This window comes from Dermacentor variabilis, chromosome 1, assembly GCF_050947875.1.
Source record: "Dermacentor variabilis isolate Ectoservices chromosome 1, ASM5094787v1, whole genome shotgun sequence".
NCBI classification, from domain to species: domain Eukaryota; kingdom Metazoa; phylum Arthropoda; class Arachnida; order Ixodida; family Ixodidae; genus Dermacentor; species Dermacentor variabilis.
In genome coordinates, this window is record NC_134568.1 from 258,553,952 (window position 1) to 258,574,244 (window position 20,293).

The 20,293-nt window shown below is 44.1% G+C and overlaps 1 long non-coding RNA gene across 1 annotated transcript; it reads right to left on the reverse strand.

The window, feature by feature from the left end:
• Window positions 1–4,124: 4,124 nt before the first annotated feature.
• On the reverse strand, window positions 4,125–13,607 carry LOC142562967 (uncharacterized). Its single transcript, XR_012824281.1, has 3 exons — window positions 13,308–13,607; window positions 11,664–11,800; window positions 4,125–6,551 (listed from the first exon to the last, which is right to left on the reverse strand). It is a non-coding gene; the product is annotated as an uncharacterized LOC142562967 (long non-coding RNA).
• Window positions 13,608–20,293: the final 6,686 nt, after the last annotated feature.

Here is a 20,293-nt window from a genome sequence, read left to right on the forward strand (position 1 = left end):
GCAAAAAGAAAGGTAGGCGGACTTCAGCTATTCCTTACGACTCTGAGCTCATTTACTGCGATAACAGCTACTCCTCTCAACGCACCAACTTTGTGCAAAGCTCATGCAGTCCGGCGCAAACTCCCCGAGCTGCATGCAACGACGAACAGCGACGGTGGTGGCGGCATAATGACGACCGGTCGGCGACGCACGCCGTGTTGTAACGAGCGGACGGACCAAGCAAGCCCTGTTTCTAGCTCTTAACTGCTGTCGCAGGAAAAGAAAGAAAGAAATAAAGAACTACAGGTAAGAGTTTCCCGTAATAGTTCCGTGTATTGTACAGCTCTACAATGATCATTCTCTTAGATTTTAAAAGAAGCACTGTCATCGGTGGGTGGCTATACCGGGGCCGGAATGACATAACGACTCTGTCCGACTTCTTTTCCTTTTCGCGCGCTTCGCCATGGAGCCAAGCGACGGCCGGCCTACTTTTGCACCAGATCTGGCTGTTTGGGAGCGGTGGACGAGATGAATGGAAAGGAACGGACTGAAACGGTTTCATTATACCTGCCCTGGTGCTTTTTACACTTTACACGAGGGTAAACAAAAAAAAGAAAAGGTTATTTTCCCATAACTTCTTAATTTACAGACAGAAAAACTACACACGTTACTTTTTTCACAAATGCCATTTGCACGGCAGTGTGCCCTTTTGATAGCGCGCAATGAGCTTCTATATCCCTTCCATGAAGGAGGTCTTTGGATGCTCACGAAGTCACGTCTATACCGTCTGCCGGACCTCATCGTCTGACTCGACGACCACGCAGCGCCTCCTTCGAATGGCCGAAGATGAAGTAATCCGGCGGCGTCACATCAAGGCTGTACGAGGACGGGGAGGCGCTAACGGCAGGTTGTGGCTGTTCGGCTGTTAGCGGCGGTGAGTGTCGTTTTGACTCCCTCCGACCACAGAAAGCGCACTAGGTCGCTGTACCTCGATGGTACGATCATGGAGTGGTGCGTCCATGCGTGTGAAGTATTTGCTCCGTGGCACTCGACTTAACGGCGCTGGTGAACGATACTCCTTCCATGTCACTTCAGGTATACGCGTGGTGATGTCTGTCTTTGTGACGCTTTTTTGCAATTGTAAACACACACACACACACACACACACACACACACACACACACACACACACACACACACACACACACACACACACACACACACACACACACACACACACACACACACACACGCACACACGCACGCACGCACACACGCACGTACACGCACACACGCACGCACGCACGCACGCACGCAGACCTCTCTCTGTATTTGTCTTCTTTGAAATATATATAAATGATAAATGAAGTCTAAAGTTTGACGGTAGCCCGTCTGGCCGGGAAAACACATATTGCAGAAGCGCGAAAAGATACACTGACCAAGATAACTGAATATTTAATGACAGGCCCCGATATTGACTGGGCAAGTGCACGTGTTCTGGCCAAGGAAAGTAAGCTTGCGTCACGCCTGCATGTAGAATCCTTGCACATACAGACCACGGCCATTCAGACCATTCCCAAATAGGAATGACGGGACACTTCCGACGACATTAAATTTTCAGTTATCTTGGTCGGTGTATCTTTTCGCGCTTCTTCAATACCTGACCACGGTGTTAGAAGTACTTCTAAAATACTTCTAACACCGTGTACCTGACATATAAGAATAAAATTGAAATTGAAATAATTCACCAAGTCACATTCATGCAGTGGAAACTCATCAAGTGTAAATTGGTGTTACGCGGTGCAAGCTCACCAACACGTAACCCATGGTGTTACTGGTGTGAGTTCACCATGTAACACGCATGCAGTATCCTAGCCGACGCCTCCAGACTGTAACACTGGCCATGCACTTCGTCCGTCCTTGTTCTCTTTACGCAACACACGGTACTCGAGCACGTCACACGAGGTTACCGGAAGTCGATAGCGCGTGACAACTTTCGAGACGTGAGGATGACGTAAGCCGGCGACTGCATCGTCGACGCCGTTAATTACTTGTTCGGCAGAATAGCCGGGACAGACGTATCTCCCGAAGGAACAGGGGGTGGGCAAAAAAGGCAATCACCCCTTCCCCACCCCTCCCCCCCATACCAAACGCGCACGCACACACACTTTAGAAAGCGGGCATTGTCGCTTGCACACTGGCAAATCCAACAAAACAATAGCTGAGGCCAAGTTTACTTTCAGAATTGCGCCCTCATAAGTATGCTTTCTTTAGTGCGTATCCTCTGCTTGGGAAGCTAGGATGGTCTTTCGGCTCTCGCCGCCACGCGCTGTAGCAGACGACGTTCGGCCGGACGCACTAAGCAGAAGGGTTTTACAGTTTTTCACGGTGCGAGCCGCCTGCGGGACGTGCCTTGCACGGCTGCATTGCAGAGAAGGCTGTCGCCGGGCGGTCCAGGAGAAGTTTCATCTCCCGCCGCTTGCATCATCCCGTGTTCGTTGGAACCATCTAAGCTAATTATCTTTAAAAACTCAAAATCAGCTTTCATTTTTGTAATTTACTGGCCTGTACTCATCATTGTTGCCATTTTCGCGATTTTGGCGCTAGATTTAGCTACTCTCTTGTCTGTTTAGCGACAAAGTTTTCTATTTAACTACAGGCTACCTTTTCTAGCGACTTGAATGAACAGTCGGCGACATTTTAGCAACTTCGAAGTAGAGAAAGTTGACTCAAAAATGGCCTTCTAGAATGCAGTTTATTATTCAAAAGCAACATGTAAGCGGCCGAAACTTAAGATTGGCCCCGTGAGCATGTTAGCAACGGTTGGCTTCACGTTGATAGTCTTTACATTGTGATGGTGCTTACCAGCACGGCTATGATCACATACTTAGAAGTGGGCAAAATTAAAATTTTCATTTTTTTACGTAAAGGATTTGAATGTGTTTAAACGCTGCGCGTTCTGTGATGTCCCAAAATGCATTCGATTTGTGGAAGTTCGAAAGCGTAGCAGTAAATTAATAGAATACATTTTATATTCAGATTTAGAGCGCAGCAGCTAAATAAGACAGCTCCATTGAATAGAAAAGCCTAGATATCTGAACAGCTGAGCTCAGTAATCTAGACTGAACAAATCTTAACAAATCGCTTCCGTTTCTCACGGATTTCGGACCGATCAGTACTTCACGGCGGCTTTCAGGTAAGCCAAGGGCGGAAAAGTAGCATTTGACTTATACTATAAAGCTCGGGTATAATTGTCATCGTCGTGTTGACAGCATGCGGCCGAGCACGTTCCACAAGATTTAGCTTTATCACGAACGTCGAGAACCAGACGAATTTAGAGATAATGTAGACTGAGTGCCTTCTTGTGATAAGAAAACTAGGTTAATTTTGTTCTTTTGAACTGGGTTGTATTTGTAACATTACAATAATCTGAAGGTGAACGCGGAATTTAATGTCATCATGCGTTATGCAAACATATTATCAGAGTAAAAGCCCTCCGCACCCTGGTGGTAAATTCACTCTCTATCTGTCACCTGCACGGAGACAAACATGAGACGTCTAGGCAGATGATTTACTTTACGTTAGCCTATATTAAAGTGTTCCAAAATACCTACGTTACTTCAAGTTCATTTGATAGTTCTAGCGAAAATTGTAGCGACTTTTTTTTTGTCTGCCGTCAGCGTCACGCTTCAGATAATTTTGTCACCACTGGATTGTAATGGTTCACTGCGTGTGATTGATAATCATGTCTGTCAATGACAAAGCTAACTCTCGCTGACGCATTTTGCACTCTCATTTAATGCAATGATCCCCCGCAATCACCCCCCCCCCCCAACCGCCCCCAGAACATTTAGAGCAACTATAAGACATTGTTTGGGATATCGTTGGCCTTAGTGAGATTAGAAGAACTGGTGAAGCTTATATAGTGCTGACTAACGGGCATGTCCTCTGCTATAGAGGTCTCCCAGTTAAGAAGCAATACGGGGTATAGGATTCCTAATCCATAAGAACATAACGGGCAACATTGAAGAATTCTACAGCATTAATGAGAGGGTAATAATAGTCGTAATCAAACTTAATAAGAGATATAGACTAAAGGTACACTCTAAAAATTTTAACACCCTTAAGGGTGTAAATGACCTGTCCCATGGGTGACACCCTTTTTGGGTGTATTGCTACACCCCAAGCAAAGGGGGGCAAATTAACACCCCACAACAGAAGGGGTGTTAATATGACGTCACCTCGCCTATGGGTGTAAAACAAACAACACCCTTTCTATATGGGGTGTAACACAGACACCACCCTTTCAATATGGGTGTAGCATGGACAAAACCCTTCCAAAAGGGTGTTATCCCTGCAAGTATTTTAGTGTTCACTACAGCCATGTAGTTAATGGGCAGACTAGCTGTTGTGAATGCTGCCTAGCCTTAGCTATGGTACTACCTTGTTCAATATGAGCCAGAATCTGTGAGGCGTCGTCATATTGCGCTTCTGGTCCGTCATGTGGTAGCATAACGTGCGACCCTTTCAGGCAAACAATTTAAGGTTTCGCCATTGCAGCAAGGCACACACGCCATGCTTTTCGTAATCTTCCTCTGCAGTGATAGTACACTGCGGGCAGGATGCAGAGCGCAATAACAATGCACGCTGCACTAAGGACACAGGATCTCCCGCACCTTGGTGCACCAGTACTTATAACCCCGTGGAAACAGCACACAGCCAAAAGCATGGTTACATGCATTTCAGAAATAATTAAGAACCTCCACTTTTCTTGGTCAAAAATTTTCGCAACACCAGCTCGACTAGGAGGGAAAGACACCATAGCTCGTTGTTGTAGCTCATATTGAATGCAATAGAGCGCAAGCAATGCATAGATTGGCGACGGTAACAAGTGCAGTACTACAGAAGCATACGTTTGCCTGTCAAGCAGTTTTTTTGCCGTTTTAAGCACACACTTTATACCTCTATTCATCAAAGCTGTCATTTATCTCCACGGGATGCTTCTACTAGTACTTTCACACATATGACTTAAAGGTAGCACTGAATAGCAAAGAACGAAGTGCTTCCACGTCGAATAATGTTTCAGCATTTACGAACAAAACAGCATGTGTAGCTGTGCATGCTGTTCCATATATAAGCATGCACTATTTCCTGAAATATATGTATGCTCCATTTACTGCCAGTGACCTGCTTATACCCAATAATTTAGTTTATTTTTCACCATGTGCTTGCATTGAATATTCCACAGGCATGGTAAGTTAAGCTACCAGAATAACAATCAACTAGTCTAAGGTTACCTAATCGAACAAAATCATTGTAAAATTTGTGACAAAATGTCAGAAGAAAAGTATTTATTTCATTAAAGAGAAATGGTTACATAATAATATTTGCACATTTTAAAAGTAAAAAAGGAAGATAAGAGTAAAACCATACCAATACAAAGACATAAGCACCGAATAATGGCACAGGCTTGCTCAATTAAATTTTAAGCAGAACAGTTTTTTTAAATAACCTCACTACGAACTATCACATGTATTCATTCGAAAAGCACTGCATCTTATTATAAAGCACAAAAATAACCGGTCACATAAGTAAGAACAAGTCTGAGTGTGTCTTTAACACAAGGATATAAAGTTGGGCGAGTTGGTACAGTAACATGATCTTGGATTGTAGCGCGAAGTGACACGGACACAGACTAGAAGCAGACAGGATGAGCGCTAACTCTCAACTAAATATTTATTGCGACGAACATATATATATATATATATATATATATACATATAGGTGACTGCAAGAAACCGCAGCACATCTAAATCAATATTGAATACATAGTAGTAACATGAAGACGACAAACAAAAGCCATCAGCCATCAACTGCGTGGCAAATCTGAGTGCAAGCTATTCTCTTATCAAGTATACCTGTAGGCATTGCGACCAATGTGCTCCCAAGATGCATGAGGCATTAGTCATTGCAGAGTTGTAAGGACATGACAATCCTAGGATGGTCATGTTCTTGAGGCTTTTTTCCCCACTTTCCATCTTTTGAAACTAGTATACTTCAGTCATGAAAACAAAAATGCTACAACTGGCGTGTGATAAGTTTTACATCTTATTTCCTAGCAGCTCATTGAAAAGAGCCACGATGAGAAATTCAAATGCTGTTACCTCATCAGACATTCAAATTTCTTAAACACAAACAAAACCGGATAGGCATTAGAGCGAGCATCACTTAAATACATTACACTGGTTTAAAATTATTGCACCACTTTGTGCCAGGTAAAAATGTTAGAAACATCAAAAATGTTAAGATTCTACGGCCAACCGTGAAAACTAAATAAAAAAATCATTAAGCTTTCTTAAACAGGTACAGGAGCTTTACAACTGGCCGTCTCGGTGATGGACACGCAGATAGATGAGCAGCCATTCCACTGAGACGAGAATGTTGAGGGCTTCGCAAGGAAGTCTGCGAGACACTGCAGAGTAGTTCTTGGTTCACATGAAGGAGGTTGCTTGCATACACATCTGGGCCACCATACTGAATGCATGGTGTTACCAGAACCTTTTCCCCCTGCACTGTGGTAAAAAGCATGGTTAAGTTTATACGATATTTAATATGCAAAAGAAGAGGTGAGGCATGCAGACAGGGCACGAGAGTAGAGAAGTGAACACGAACGCGAAAAACATGAAAAATTTCATTAAATTGTTTTATTAGATAAAATGTTTATACTATGTGTCATTCATTATGAGGGTTCATAATCGCAACATATTTAATATATAATCAGGTAGAATTATCAGCTTGGTCAGTTTGTACAAGCTCGTTTGAGGCAAGAAATCAAGTTTTACAAACACAACCTCAACATTCTTGATTGAAAAAGGAACACCTCAGATGACATGCAGTCCTGTGAGTGGGAATTGCACAGTTCAAGAAAAACAAAACTCACAGACCGATCTTGAAAAAGGAATAAGCAGCTGCTACTGCAAAAAGCGAATTAATTGACAGGTTTTAGTAGCACAAGGGCATCTTTGGCCAATGAGCGCCAAGTCTATACTGCAAAAGATAAACTTAGTGCATCTTTACAAAGCAAATATATAAAGATGACTAATGCCTCTCTGCACTACAGTTGCTTTGCTCTAGCGTGAAGTCATTTTAATGCATGCACACGTACATACACACGCTACATCCAAGTGTAACAGCTGCAGAATTAAAATTGGGCAGCAACAAAGTCGCAACCTTTAACCATTGATCCCAAGCTCTAGTAGTGACTGGAGGTAGTACCAATATCGCCAATGATGAGTCACAATCTTTCTGCCCAATGTTATGCTGCTCTTATTGTCAAAGATGAGTTACAGTCGGCATTAAGGGAAAGCTGCCCTCAAGAGCAGCTCTTATTTTTGTGTTATTTCTAACCAGAGACCAATGAAGTAATATATTTTTAGAATGAGAATGACACCGAAAAATTGAGTACGTAAGGAATTTGGAAAATTTGGTACATTTTTCCGGAATTAACTTGGGGGTTAACGGCTAAAGCTACAATCCAGAAACTAGAACAAGTTTTGACATGTTTGCTACCAGTGAATGCTAGAAAATATGTTGGCATTCTGTAGTTTTGTCCAACAATGCAAAAGGGATTCTTAATAACTGAGGAAATAAATGGAAAAGTATCATGAAGTATATTTCGTGAATGTAATGCAGTATCACTCAACTTCTGTTACTATATAATCTCCACTTGATTAACCTGCACTTTCTGAACTAGTTTAGGAGGTGCTGCATTTCACTACTCATTCCACCAGTTCAACGTGGCAGCAACTGCACGTTGCGATTTGTTTTACTTAGTGCAGGCTTTGTACAGGGCGAGTTCACAGCATTCCCTGCACTTGGCCGAAAGGTAGTGCATGTTTACGCAGCAGGTGTGGTGCCGCTTCTGCACGAGCGATGTGCAGAAATCAGAGTTTCATACAATTGCTAGAGGGAACTCTGACGTTAGTGTCCACAGGAGATCAAACAAGAACGGCTGTACCAGCATGGAAATTATGGAAAGTACATGGATTTGCCTAAACTTCGTCTGTTTGGCTTCAAACGGGTTTGTGACTTTGTAAACTAGTCATTTACAACAATATACTGTGTAACAAATGAGCATTAAAATCGTCCGACGACAGGATTAAAACACAGGAACTCTAGAACAGAAGTCTGATATTGAAACCATTAAGCCACGGAGGCGTGTAACGACAAGCGAGTGCAACGCCCTGATGAATTTATCGCGGGCATACCAGTGCCTTGAGACTCTTCGCGCCTTTCGATTTGGCCACCTGGACAAGCTCAATCGTTGCAATTAATAGCAATTGTGCGTGTTGGCGCCGTCTTCTGCACTTCGAAGAGTATAGACTGCGCTGAAATTTACGACAATAAGATTTATATAGCGTATAATATACGAAGCCACAAGAACGTCTGAATTCACAAGCACGAATATCAGACAAATCCATGTGCTTCCCGTCATTCCCATGGTGGTACGATTGCAGCGCGAGAGCTCCCTCTAGTAATTACTGTAAGAAACTCTATGGCAGAAATAGCCGAAGTGACTCGCACTTTGTTCTGGAGTAATAAACTAAGTTTGGTGGTCCCATAAATCTTACTGGTCATTAATTCCAAGTTTTAGTGGTCACATGCCTAGTAGACAATTGTGGTATTTTGCATAAACATTGCAAAGCCAACTGTGATGAATGTTCACTCTGGTAAATTGTTTATGATCGAGTAGCATAGACTACTGAAGCAATCTCTAGGAGGCAAATAAAGTAATTTTCTTATTAGCAGCCTTTAAACAGCATTCGAGCATATGACACATGCACCTCAGATATGCAGATAATATTTCCTTGACTCAGCAAGAAGCGATGCTTCATGTTCCACGAGGCTACTTCTATCAAAGCAGTATTGGTGCTCTCTAAAAACAATGCCAATGCAGATGATCCAAATATTTTTCAGGGGCAACAGTTATGCCTGAAATCATGCTAGATTAGTTTTTTTAAACACATGCTCAGACCATGTTAGAAGTGCTTCTTAAAATCCTCCTATTTATTAGACTAGTCATATATCTGTACACAAAGGCTACTAATTAGGTCCCATGCTATATCATCTTAAAACTTCACTTCGTAATACATATGCTGTGATAAGATTTGAGACCACATTGAGATGCTGAACAAGGTGAATTCATTATTTTAAAATGAAGCTCCTGTTCTTCCGAACGAGAAGAAAGGCTACTGAGGGTCAAAATTTTTCTGAATCACAGCTGGAAGATGCCAGGGAAGGCACGTGGAAACTTATTTGTAATTTTCTATTTAAATGTATAAATGATAAAAGGAAATGAAAATGGTCAAAAACAACCAGGCATGGGGGGAGAACGAACCTACAGCCTTTGCATTAGGCATGCGATGCACTAACCACTGTGCCACCGAGGCAGCATTCAACCGTCCACAATGGCCCCTCAGATTGTCGACGCTCGAACACGGCCGTAGTACCCCAGTGGTTAGTATATCACATGCGTAATGTGAAGGTTATGGGTCCGTTCCCCACCCACAGCTGGATATCTTTTAATCCACTTTCACTTACCTAGAATTTATCACTTCTATACTTCATATAAAAACCTTAAAACATGTTCCTGTATGCTTTCCTTGGCCTCATTATCTGCTGGCTTCTTCCAGTTCTGTTACTTCCAACACTTATACATATTGTAATCTGGTAAGTAAACAGTTTTGCATGATGCTGGAATGCAATATAATACATTATTGCGGGGCCGTGTTATGCAGAATGCCTTACATTGCCCAGGCAAAGTGTATTAATGTCAATCTGAAAAAAAAAAAAACAATTCCCACTCCAGGCAGAAATGCTGTTTACTGCTGTGTGCAACAGGGTTTAACGAAAACAACTTGTTCAGAAATAAAGCCACCAAACGAGGAAATATGAAAACTAGATGAAAATTTGTGCAGTTGCATGTTAAAAATTTAGCACAGCAACAGATGAAGACATAATGAAGGAAGCGCGAGGATGGTTCATTTTGGACACACGAGGCAATATACTTGAAAGATGCATATGAGCTTACACGTGGAGAAATATTGTTTATGTAGCAGCTAAACTACGAACAGGCCTAGAACACACTGATACAAGGTGTCGAGCATGTAAATCTTATCATGCCCTTAAGTCAAAGAAACATGGCTGTTTCTCATGAATCGCTACACATGGCTGGCTCACACAACTTAGCCACTTCTATATATGCCTTGTAATTACTAGGTGGTCTGTATGACATGTGCAAGCTTTAATTATGTACAAGTGCCACGTAGCTGGACAGCACCAAGGTAATGTCGTTTGCCATCGTTTTGAGGAAGTGAAACCAATTCTTGCATTTTTCCTAATTAGGTAATTAGTTATTAAAGATTATTTAACTGCTGAATTATATTCAAAGCAAAAGTGTCAGTGCGAAAATTGTAGAGCATCCTGAAAAATTCCCAATCCAGCTTTCTACTGCTCAATAGGTGCAACAAATTTTTTTTTCAGGCTTGAAAGAAGCCAGTGAACACATGCAAGAAGTGCCGTGCAACTAACCGCTCGTGCACCTGAACACCGCTTGGCTCCTCCTTTCATGCTTGAAAAAAACTTTTTGAAAAGAATATTTTAGACATCAATTAATTATTATTGACTATGTTTTAGGCAAAATGCATGAAATAGTGTGACTGCCACCTCCATTTCCGGCGACATGAATTGACTCCATTTTCATGTCCAAATCCAGCTATACATGGTGCGTGTTTTGAGCTGGTTCTGTAATTTAGGCTGGTTTTGACTAAATGAAGCTTCGCAACATAATAATGCAGTCAGCCTAAAAAGAAATTGGTACATAAACGGTCGCTGTCAGTACTCCATACTCCTTTAACTAAGTGCAAAGTGCTTGTGAGCCAAGAAGTTGGTAGTTCTAAGCAGTATTTCTCATTTTGACCTGGTGTTATAGCCCACTTACTATGATGCCATGCTGCTCCGTCATGCTGGTCCCAGCTTCAATCTAGGCCATGGCAGCTGCCCTCCAATGAGGGTAAAATGCAATAACGCTTATGCACTTAGATTCAGGTGTACATTAAAGAAGGCCAGGTTCCCAAAACTTCAGGTTGTGACTTTGGAATGTAAAAGCACATAATTTAATTTTAAAATCTAAAGGTGCTTTATTAGGAGCAGGGGCATCATTTTGAGCTTTTACTGCACTGCCATGGCACCAAGAAGCTCCAAGTAAATAAAAACAATTTCTTAGACAATGTACATATCTTGCAAACATTTACAAACACTTCTCTGCATGCACCTCTGTTGCTGTTATATTTAGATCCGTATGCCAAGGCGGGTTATGATGTTAGAACATGTTTCAAACTTGTTTTTTTTTTACCACTTTAAAGTTGTTGGTTATTTTGCATCTCATTGTGTGTCGAACGCACATTTCAGTGCATCAATTTCTTCAGAAAGTGCACTCCTCTTTATTTATTTGTGCATGCAAAAAGGGTTCAGAAGAACTGTTTTCTGAAAGTCTGTATAACAAGCAAAAAACAATTCTATGTAGGCTGCACAAAGAGAAAGGATTGGTTTGTATATATGTTATTTAGTTCTTAAAAAAAGAGGCAGCTGTCAGTATTCTGTTCCAAAGTAAAGATTGCCCCTACCTGGCTCTGCTTCATTTTCCGATGTTGATGGTCCATTCGGGGGCACTCAACTGATAGGCTGCACTTTGGCGATGTCGGGTGTGCTGTCACCAGGCCCAAGGTCGATCGACATCCTCACCAAAAGTCGAGTCCAAACGCTATAAAAGAAATATCTCATCATTTTGCTATCAGTTTTGTCATCTTGCGTGTTTCACAAACGGCCGTCAGTGAAATATTTCGTCACTTGGATATTGAAAGAAATTCAAGCATTTTCTGGCAGCCAAGCTGATGATGATGATGTGTGGTGTTTTATGGCGCAAGGGCCAGGTTTGGCCAAAGAGCGCCATGACAAGTGGTAATGTTGACGATGTATTATGGAAGATGTGACTTGGCTGTAAACTGGCCTAAAAATTGTCGCTGTAAAGTGCGTAAAATCTACGTGCTATAAAATTATGGCGATGACTAATGACGAATACTATGAACATTAAAATCCATCGTGGAAGAATGATGCAAAATATAAAATATATAGGATGGTAAAATTACTTGGAGCACTGCTGCCTCGCAAGAGCCCTTGAAACACAAGGACCTAGAAGCATGTGCTATACGAAAGAGCGATCACAGCGGCATACTCTGAAGAGAGGACGGCAGCCAAGCTGAATACACAGTAAATGGAGAACATTAAAGAGCAAATGCAGTTGTCACATTAGATTGATCAAGTACAGCAGAAATGGAAAACAAATCAGTGATACTGTGTCTGTTGGCTTTGAATGCAAGAAACGTAAAAACAGGAACTTGCAGCCACGCCACTTTGAATTTCCCGCGTTAGCTACACCTCACAAGTTTGGCATCGTCCGGTACTCGGGGATAGTAACCGCTTAAAATAAAGATGAACGAGCGTCGGCATAAATTAACAGGATACTTAACCAGGCAATATTGGCGCATAAAACAACTCAAGTAGCGAAGCTACTGTCAATTACCCGATGACGTATCTCCGGGCGGTGCGGTTTGGGCGAACAATTCAAAAAGGAATGAGAGTTTCACTTGTTTCACGCCTACTAAGCTAAGACAGAACTTGAGTTTCTTACTGAACTATACTGGATATTTACGCTCCGAATAAAACGCTGGAAATTTTCTTACGTCACATTGCATACGCATGAAAGTGAGGGAATTGCTTTTGTTGTATTGTGCCCAGACGGCATGTAGCAGCTACCACTCTCATGCAACAAAAGCATGAAAGTGGTACTCGTGACACCGAAAACAAACATAAACAGCGCCAATGTTACGCCCTTTGGAGTTGGAACTAAGCACGATCAAGCCAGTTAGTTTTCTAGCTTTCATAACGCCATGAACACGACCAAACATCGAGCGAAACAACTCTCTGCTCTCGAAAACTGTTACCGCTTGTATTTATATACCCATCGCTGCCACAAGAAAAAGTCAATGGGCTAGCTGTCCACAAGCCGCAGATTAGACAGACAGCAACATATTACGGTAACGTAAAACAATTTCCACGCTGACTTAGCAGCCGCGGTGTGCTCTAAGTGCCAAAGTTCTCGTTTGCCGCTCGAAATTCACACCATGATGACGGGCGCTGCATCTTTCACATGAAATATTGCACGCTTTGCTCCGGAGCTCAATAGAAGGACGAAACGCATTTGCACGTACCTGAAATCCGCATGCCGGAAACCCGTCGACGCTTCCGAGAACGGGGCGCACAGCCATACACACCCGTACGGCGGCTTGACTTGGACGTGAGGCACTTCTATCAAACATTTCACATGCGACAAGTTTCACACCGATTGCGCGAACACCAGAAAATGACGCAGACCGCATTGCGACGCCGAGCAGACGTGCATCCACCGATGAGCTATGTGCGCGGATTGCAGAGAACAAAACCATACAAAACGTTAGGCGCGAGAAGATGGCGGCTCTCGTAGCGGAGACGAAGCGGACGAAGCAATGACGCGCGAATGAACGTTGCCAACCGTTGGTTCCGCGTTATGCCGGCGATGGCGGCTTTAGTGGCGTGTGTTGCGGCTGTCTAATTTTTTATTCCTTTTCCCCAAACAGTATAGCTAAGATCAGTTCTTTGAATTTTTAACTGTGTCGTTTGGCATTATCTTTGTCTTTTTATGTTATTAAGCGGCCAATTATGGCCTCCCAGGTTCGCGCGCGCCAGCTTCGCGCGCAAATCTCAGAGGCCATAAGACAACTCAGGAAATGCCGTTCTTGTCGTTGTTAACGTTTCATCATCGTTTCTTCAACTGAGATAGAGAGGTAGTGTCCCTTTTCCCGGGTTTGGGAGGGGGCGATCAAGACGGCATCGCTCAGCGGGGGGCGGGGGAATGGGGTTGGTGTTGGTTCTTATCGCGAAATTCGTGAATCCTGCGATTTTTTTATAACGTAAGCATTTCTATACTTACCCAACAAGAAAAACCATCCGTCCATCAGTCCGTACCGCACGATATCTTTCAAAATAGAACCCGCAGCAGCGAGTGAATTCACCTACGTGCTAGCTCTCGCTTCAACGCGACCGAAGCGGCGAAAACACTGCGCTCACGAAGCTTTCAGCTTATGCCGCACTATGCGCTTTTCGCAGATCACATTCAAGATAGGTGTACGCGCGTCTGTTTTCAAAGCGAAGTAAACGGTGAGAACACAGCGCGTGAAGTTTTCAGCAGTGGGCACACTCTGTCCACAATGCAGTTCGCTTTCAAGATACGGTTCGCACGGTCGTGCCACAAGCAGCCGCCGCCGCAGAACGGTTGATAATGGTTCGACGCGGATGAGGAGGGCTAAAGAGCGATACCGGCTCAAAACGAACGGAACGTCACCAGCGCGCCTGGCCCCGTCACCTGCAGTACTTTGCTTGCGCCGCCGACCAGAGCAGCTCGTGTCGCCGCAGCGCTGTCGCTTATACTTGTCGGATCAAGTCTCATAACATTAATAACGACATGGACTGCGTGTAGATGAGGAAGAGTCACAATGCTCACGCACACTTAGACAAATGCGAGAGGAGTTCCTGTGTGATTTTTTTTTACCGGAAATGTGCAGTCAGCGGTGGGACCCAGAGGTGACAATGCCTGTAAGAGGGGTGCCAAACTTTTTTTTTTTTGTGAGAGTCTTGCCCAGCTCCCAAAGATCGGCTCAAGCTAAGACTTGCTGATGGCTGTATGTGTGTGTTTTTTTTTTGTCGCATGCCCTCGAATCGCCACGAATCCTACAGTGTAATGACATTAGAGCAGTATTCACGTCCAAAGGGAAATGCAGCCGGTAATTGGGCTGCCTAAGGTTTGCGGCCCGGCGGCAGCTGCCCTCCCGTCCCTCGTTTCCGTTGACAAGTTAGGGGGAGGGGTCTAGAGCAATGTTACACCTCCCTCCCCACAGTGGCGTAGCCAGAAAATTTTCTCGCGTGAGGGGGGGGGTCCCAATTGACCGTGGAGGGGGAAGGAACGGGGCCATTGCCATAGCACCAAAAATTTTACTGTTAGTGAGCGTTACAAGTGCCCGGCGTGCCCCACTTGGCTGCGCCGCTACTAGCCCCCCACCCCCCCGCAATCGGCGCAAATCGAGCTATTAGAACGTGCATGACACGTATGCATGACATAACATGAATGACATGCGGCGAAGCTAGCATGGATGTCGTCACATCATCATCATCATCAGCTTATTTTGACGTCCTCCAGCGATCTCCAATACCCCTGTCTTGTGCTAAGTGGTTCCACGTGTCTTCAGGTTTCCCAATTCCATCACGTCCACATTATTCTTTGCCGTCCTCGACTGTGCTTCCCTTCCCTTAGCACCCATTCTGCAACTCCAATAGACCAGCAGTTCTCGCCCTTACGCATTGCAATGTCTGCCCAGCACGACTTTTTCCTCTTAATGTCAACCACAATATCAGCTATCCCCGTCCGCTCTCTAATCCACATCGCTGTCTTCCAGTCTATTATCGTCATGCCTAATAATTTTCATTCCATCGCTCGTTGCGCGGTCCTCAACGTCTTCCCAAGCTTCTTTAGTAACTTCCAAGTTTCGGCCCCATACGTTAGTAACGGTAGAAAGCAATGGTTAGCAGTAAGCTCCCTGGTCATGATTTAGTAATGCCTGCCGTAATCTCTCCAGCTAATTTCTTATTTTTGTTAATTTCCTTGATGAGAGGCCCCTGCGAGTAATTAACCTCAATAAACGTATTTCTGCGCAGGTTCTAGAGGCTGACTGCCGACCATGACATTCGTTCTCTCGCCAGGCGGCGGAACATTACTTTTCTGCATACTAACTTTCAATCAGACTCTTACGCTTTCTTCGACAAGGTCCTCAAACGTTTGTTGCAAATAGTCTGCAGCGTTGCTGAGTATGCCAATGTCATCTACAAACCGTAAGTTGGTGAGCTATTTACCGTTAGCCCTCACTTCTAACCATTCCCAGTCGAACTGGTTGCACACCTTTAAGTATTCAGTGATAGCATTGTAAATATTTTGCCATTGATCATATGAAGCCTTTTGCAGATATCTGGCTATGCAAAGTCTGCGCGTTAGTGTCATCCGTTCGATATCAATATTCGTTTGAAACTTCATTTTTGACCACTGTTCGGAGCCAGTGCGCTGCTGCCTAGATGTCCCGATCTAATCATTCCAGCTACCTAATTCAAGCGCAGGTAGCGCGCGTTTCATGTATAGCCAATATCAACGCCTTAACTGGCAATGTTCATTTATCATATACTGTAAGCTTGTTCACTTACTCCCTTATAATTAGGGTGTAAATTAGAAAGACTGGGGTGTTCCAAGGGTGTTTTCTTGTTGAACACCCTTTTCCGTTAAAAAAGGGCGTTTCAAGGGTGTTTACAAGGGTGAAAAGATGAATACACCCGCAATACACCCATAAGGGTGTGAAAATTTTAAGAGTGTAGTACATACCTACGCTCCAACATCCAGCCACGATGATGATGAAGTAGATCAGTTTTATTAAAATGTTGAATTAGCGATGAGAAAAGTGCAAACTCAGTATACTGTACTAATGGGCGGCTTCAATGCAAAAGTGGGGAAAAAGTAAGCTGTTGAACAAACAATTGGCAACTACGGCGTCAATTCTAGGAACACTAGAGGAGAGATGCTGGTAGAATTCGCAGAAAGGAATAAGCTGCGAATGATGAACACCTTTTTCAGGAAGCGTAGCAATAGAAAGTGCACCTGGAAAAGCCCTAGTGGTGAAACAAGAAGTGAAATTGATTTCATACTTTCTGCCCATCTCAGCATAGTGCAGGATGTAGAAGTGACGGGTAGGGTAAAGTGCAGTGATCATAGGTTAGTGAGGGCCAGGATTCACCTCAATTTGAAGAGAGAAAGAGTAAAATTAGTCAAGAAGAACCAGGCCTACCTAGAGGCAGTAAGGGTAAACGCGGACGAATTCAGGCTGCTACATGCAAACAAATATTCAGCCTTAGAACAGATAGATGAAGATGACATAGAGGTAATGAATGAAACCGTAACTAGGCTGGCTTCAGAGGCAGCAGTTGAATTGGGAGGCAAGGCACCAAGGCAACCAGTAGGCAAGCTCTCACAAATAACAAAGGACCTAATAAAGAAACGACAACGAATGAAAGTACCCATCTCAAGAGATAAGATCGAATTAGCGGAACTGTCAAAACTGATCAACAAGGTGAAAACAAGGGTTATTCGAAATTATGACGTGAGAAAGGCTGAAGAAGCCGTAAAAATTGGACGCAGCCTGAAATCGGTGATAAGGAAACTTCGCATAGGACAAACCAAGATGTATGCACTGAAAGATAAGCAGGGTAATATCATCAGCAATCTCGAAGGTATAGCAGCAGCAACGGAAGAATTCTATACTGACCTGCACAGTACCCAGAGGAGTCAGAATGCCTCCATTCGAAGTAGAAATGAACAGGATACAGAAACTCCTCCTATAGCTAGCGATGAGGTCAGAAGGGCCTTGCAAGACAAACGCGTAAGAGCGGCAGAAGATGGAATAACGGTCGATTTAATCAAAGATGGAGGAGACATAATGCTTGGAAAACTGGCGGCTCTCTTACGAAGTGTCTATTGACTGCAAGGGTCCCAGAAAACTGGAAGAATGCAAACATTATACTAATCCACAAAAAAGGGAGACGTTAAAGAATTGAAAATTATAGGCTCATTAGCTTACTCCCAGTATTATATAAAATATTCACCAAGATAATTTGCAATAGAATAAGGGCAAGACTGGACTTTAGCCAATCAAAGGAACAGGCTGGCTTCAGGAAGGGATACTCTACAGTGAACTACATACATGTCATTTTAATCAGGTAATCGAGAAATCCGCCGAATACAATCAGCCTCTCTATATGGCTGTCATAGATTACGAAAATGCATTTGATTCAGTAGAGATACCAACAGCTATAGATGCATTACATAATCAAGAAGTACAGACCGCTTACGTAAATATCCTGGAAAATATCTACATATATTCCACAGCTACCTTAATTCTCAAAAAGAAAAGTAGGAAGATACCTATAAAGAAAGGGGTCATACAAGGAGACACAATCTCTCCAATGCTGTCCACTGCGTGCTTGGAAGAAATGTTCAAGCTATTAAACTGGGAAGGCTTAGGAGTAGTAATCGACGGCGAATACCTCAGCAACCTTCGGTTTGCCGATGACATTGTTCTATTCAGCAACACTGCAGACGAGTTACAACAAATGATTGAGGACCTTAACAGAGAGAGTGTAAGAGTGGGTTTGAAGATTAATATGCAGAATACAAAGATAACGATCAATAGCCGGGCAAAGGAACAAGAGTTCAGGGTCGCCAGTCAGCCTCTAGAATCTGTGAAGGCGTACGTTTACCTATGTCAATTACTGACAGGGAACCCCGATCCTGAGAAGGAAATTCACAGAAGAATAAAAATGGGTTGGATCGCATACGGCAGACACTGCCAGCTCCTGACTTCAAGCTTACCATTATCATTGAAAAGGAAGGTATACAATCAGTGCATTTTACCAGTGCTGTCATATGGGTCACAGACTCGGAGACCGACAAAGAAGCTTGAGAACAAGTTGAGGAGCGCGAAAAAAAGCGATGGAACGAAGAGTGCTAGGTATAACGTTAAGAGACAGAAAGGGAGCGGTTTGGATCAGAGAGCAAGTGGGTACAGCCGATATTCTAATTGATATTGAGAGAAAGGAATGGCACTGGGCAGGTCATGTAATTCGCAGATTAGATAACCGTTGGACCATCAGGGTGACAGAATGGGTAGGAAGAGAAGGGAAGTGCAGTAGAGGATGGCAGAAGACTAGGTGGAGCGATGAAGTTAGGAAATTCGCGGACGCTAGTTGGAATCGGTTGGCGCAGGACAGGGGTAATTGGAGATCGCAGGGAGAGGCCTTCGTCCTACAGTGGACATAAAATGTGGTGAGAATGATGATGATGATGATAGATCTCTTCTCGGGGGAGATAACTGTGCTGGAGAAGAACGAGCAGTAGGCATTGCTTCGAGAAAGACGACGATAATGAGTTGCTCGAAGCCTTGTGCCTGTATTGCCTGAGTTGTGTGAGTTCACCATGTAACACACATGCAGTATCTTAGCCGACGCCTCCAGGAAGTAACCCTGAACATCCACTTCGCCCGTCCTTGTTCTCTTTACACAACACGCGGCACTCGAGCACGTCACACGAGGTTGCAGAAGTCAATAGCGCGTGACAACTTTCGAGGTGTCAGGAGACGTGAGCCGGTGACTGCATCGTCGACGCCGTTAATTACTTGTTTGGCAGGATAGCCGGGACAGACGTATCTAGCGAAGGAACAGGGGGTGGGAAAAAAGGCAGTCACCCCTGCATTGCCTGAGCTGCCTGAGCTCAGGCAATACAGGCACAAGGCTACGAACAACTCATTGTCGTCGTCTTTCTCGAAGCAATGCCTACTGCTTGTTCTTCTCCAGTACAATTATCTCCCCGGAGAAAAGGAGCCGTCTCGGCGACTTACGGGCAGGATCGCACAGGGGGATTGAAGTAAGGCTTTAACCGTTGAACGTACACGATTTCACGCCCTCGGTGGAGCATATCCGAAAGCGGCTCATGGGGTTCTACGAAACAGTTTACAGGACGCCTTTGACTGAACGCACGGTAGGGACCCAGGTACTTGGAAAGGAGTTTGGGTGAAAGCCCAGGGCTGGCGGCGAGAACCCAAAGCCAGACTAGGGAGTCAGGGGCATAGGGTGCAGGAGAGGAGGATAAATAGACGGAGCGACAGGGAGGGGTTGCAGGAATGTCGGGAATATCCTGACGGTGTTTCTGTCGCTGCTAGTCTTCCGAAGTAAATGCGCGGGCGACCTTTCAGCACTCTTCCGTGTGTGCAGCAGCTTCGGACAGGGTAATAGCCTCCGTCGTGTCAGGGCGATACGGAAGGATGGTATCCATTGTGCAGGAAGGCTTGCGTCTGTAAAGAAGAGACAACCGGGAAAATCCCGTATAGTGGTCTGCGTGGCGGTATTATAAGCAAATGTCGCGAAGGGTAGAACGCGGTCCCAATTGGTCTGGTCAGATGCGACGTACATACATGGCTAACATGTCGCCAAGAGTGCGGTTAAAACGCTCAGTCAGCCCATTAGTCTGCGGGTCCTAGGCAGTAGTGGTACGGTCAGAGAGAAAGACACGGCA